We start from the raw sequence: 3,469 nt of genomic DNA on the forward strand, positions 1-3,469 counted from the left end.
CTCTGGGGGGCAGAGCGAGCCAGGGGTGGGTGCTGGGCCTGGGGGGAGGAGGAGAAAGGCTGGAGGAGCAGGGCTGGAGACCAGAATGGTGAAAGGATGCACGTGGGAGCAGCAGGTGGGATTCTGCAGGAGAAGGAGTAGTGTGAGGAAGAGGAGTGTGAGGAAGAGTAGGGACACAGGAGGAGGAGGAGCAGGAAGAGGAGGCACCGCAAGGTTCCAGCATTCGCTGTATCTGCAGCCTCCCCACAGCCCCAGGAGCGTTGCCCCCCCATCCAGCAGGTGATCAGGGAGGGGGATCCACGATTTTCCCGGGGGTGAATCTTGGTGTTTCTGAGGTTTCTTGGGCTCCATGTTGGTGCTTTGTTTTTTTGTGGGGGTTGAATGTTTATAATTTGGAGCGGGTTTTGTCTGAATCTTGATGTTTTTGGAGTTTTGGGTCTGTGTCTTGATGTTTGGGGGACTTCTGGAGTGAATCTTGGTGTTTTGGATGTTTTTACAGACACAAGATGCCTGGTGATAGACTCTGGCTGGAGGAACCTACAGCCCAAGGCGCTCACCCCTTGTTTCTCCTTCCAAACCAGGATTTGTCATTCCCAAGCTGTGGCCAGATGGAGGAGGAGGAAAAGTCCCGGAGATGCCACATGAGGAGGGGCTGCAAACGCAGCCCAGAGAGATCCAAGGAGGAAAGAGCCCCCCTGATCCGGGAAGGCAGCCAGAGATCCAGGGGGAGCTTGGAGCTGCTGGAGGAGCCTCAGGGTGGGGAGAAGCCCCACAAGTGTTTGGAATGTGGGAAGGGCTTCAGGTGGAGCTGCAAGCTGAGGGAACACCAGAGAATCCACACTGGGGAAAAGCCCTATGAGTGTGGGCAATGTGGGAAGGACTTCAGCCGGAGCTCCCACCTGGTCCAGCACCAGAGGATCCACACTGGGGAGAGGCCCTATGTGTGTGGGGAGTGTGGGAAGAGCTTCAGCCAGAGCTCCAGCCTGATCCATCACCAGAGGATCCACACTGGGGAAAAGCCGTATGAGTGCTTGGAATGTGGGAAGAGCTTCCGGCAGTGCTCTGGCCTGATCCAGCACCAGAGGATCCACACTGGGGAGAGGCCCTATGAGTGTGGGGAATGTGGGAAGGGCTTCACCAGCAGCTCCCAGCTGATCCAGCACCAGGTGGTTCACACCGGGGAACGGCCCTATGGGTGCTTGGAATGTGGGAAGAGCTTCGGATTGAGCTCTGACCTGAGGGCACACCAGAGAACCCACACCGGGGAGAGGCCCTACGAGTGTTCTGAGTGTGGGAAGAGGTTTCAAACCAGCTCCGATCTCCTCAAACATGAGCGCATTCACACGGATGAGAGGCCCTTCCGCTGCCCCAACTGCAGGAAGGGCTTCAAACACAACTCCCACCTTGTGAAGCATCAGCGCATCCACACTGGGGAGAGGCCCTATGAGTGTCCCAAATGTGGGAAGAGCTTCTCACAGAGCTCTCACCTGACCCGACACCAACGGAGCCACCGCTAAGGGAAGCCCTGCGAGTGCCCCGAGTGCGGGAAGAGCTTCGTGCGCTGCTCCAGCTCCATCCCCCGTGGGAGGATCGGTGTTGGATGATCCCCAGTGACCCCCGTTGGGCAGAGCCCTGGTGATCTGTTTTCCTGGTGATCCATGTTGGGAAGACACCTGGATGAGGTCTCCACATCTTCCTGGTTCCCCGTGGGCACCTGGATGGACCCAGGGGCAGGAACATCCCTCGGGTTGCAGACTGACATCGGGAATTCATTGGGGAAAGCAGATTTGTTGACTTTCAACCCCAAATAATCTTTTCCGTTCAATCTTTTCTTCCTGTGTCATCCAGGAATACTGGATGGTCGTGGAGATCTTTTCCCATCAGTGATTACGCGATTCCAATTTTCTCTGGCCCAAGGGCGTCTTCCACGGCCAAATGGTGATGGACTGAGGCAAAGACCAAGATTATGGAGACAGTGGGGTGTTCAAAAAAGGTTCTTCCCTCCTACCCAAGCGTGTGGATCCACAGCCAGCACGAACACGGAAATCCTTTTCTTTTGGCATTGGTTTTCTTTTCATTTCTCTTCATCTTCTAAAAACCTCCAAAATTGGAGTAAAAATAAAGAAATTGAACTGAGATATGGGTGGGGACATTGCAGGACATGGACATGGATGGGACATAGGCATGGAGAGTGACACGGGGACATGTGGACATGGACGCGGACGTGGCCATTCGTGGGGACATTGGGAGACACGGGCATGGATGGAGACATGGGGGACAATGACATGGATGGAAACGTTGTGGGGACACAGCCAAGGGTGAGTGGTGTCTGGAAGTCTCCAGGGCTTTTGTGTCCGTAAAACCCCAAACCACCATGACTCAGCACAAAAAACCCTCCCAGCAGTTCTCCTTCTCTGATCTCTTCAGTTTGGGGTTCTGGGGCTCTGGGTTCTCCTTTCCCTGGGCTCATCAGGGTCCCATGGCTCCTGGGGTTCCCTCCTCTCCAGGGTCCAGCTGAGGGATGATTCGAGGGTTTTGGGGGTGTCTTGGTTTGAAAGACAGGTGTCTGCCAAGGGAGGCAGAAGTCTCCATTGAAATGAAAGAAAAAAAAAATTACAACCCCCTTCCCTCCGAATTATTATAATTTTGAAATTAAGGGGCTTTCAGGCAAAGATATGGGAAATAGGAGTAACAATTCTTTACTATTATATATCTATATGTGTATAACAAGGCAAACAAACAGCAATAACTATGGCAGTAACAGCAAACAGAACCACAGTACTGGACAACTCGAGATGCTGTGATTCCCATCCACTAAATGATCCGTGAGCTGGAGAGCCAAGGGGTGGTCAGCAAGACCCACTCACCCTTCAACAGCCCCATCTGGCCTGTGCACAAGTCTGACGGGGAATGGAGATTGACTGTGGACTATCGTGCCCTGAATGAAGTGACTCCACTGCTGAGCGCTGCCGTGCCAGACATGTTGGAGCTCCAGTACGAGCTGGAGTCCAAAGCAGCAAAGTGGTACGCCACTATTGACATTGCCAATGCTTTTTTCTCCATTCCTCTGGCAGCAGAGTGCAGGCCTCAATTTGCTTTCACCTGGAGGGGCGTGCAGTACACCTGGAACCGACTGCCCCAGGGGTGGAAGCACAGTCCCACCATCTGTCATGGACTGATCCAGGCTGCACTGGAAGAGGGTAAGGCCCCAGAACATCTGCAGTACATTGATGACATCACTGTGTGTGGGAACACAGCCTCAGAGGTATTTGAGAAAGAAGAGAAGATCATCCAAATTCTCCTGGAAGCCAGTTTTGCCATCAAGAAGAGCAAGGTCAAGGGACCTGCCCGAGAGATCCAGTTCCTGGGCAAGATGGACGACGTCAGATTCCCACTGAGGTCATCAGTAAGATCACAGCAATGTCTCCACCAACCAACAAGAAGGAAACACAAGCTTTCCTAGGTGCCA

At 53.6% G+C, this 3,469-nt stretch overlaps 1 pseudogene; it reads left to right on the forward strand.

Annotated features, from left to right (window-relative positions):
• Positions 1 to 6: 6 nt before the first annotated feature.
• On the forward strand, positions 7 to 2,614 carry LOC103614096 (annotated as a pseudogene).
• Positions 2,615 to 3,469: the final 855 nt, after the last annotated feature.

Source organism: Corvus brachyrhynchos, unplaced genomic scaffold, assembly GCF_000691975.1.
Source record: "Corvus brachyrhynchos isolate BGI_N302 unplaced genomic scaffold, ASM69197v1 scaffold264, whole genome shotgun sequence".
Lineage (NCBI taxonomy): Eukaryota > Metazoa > Chordata > Aves > Passeriformes > Corvidae > Corvus > Corvus brachyrhynchos.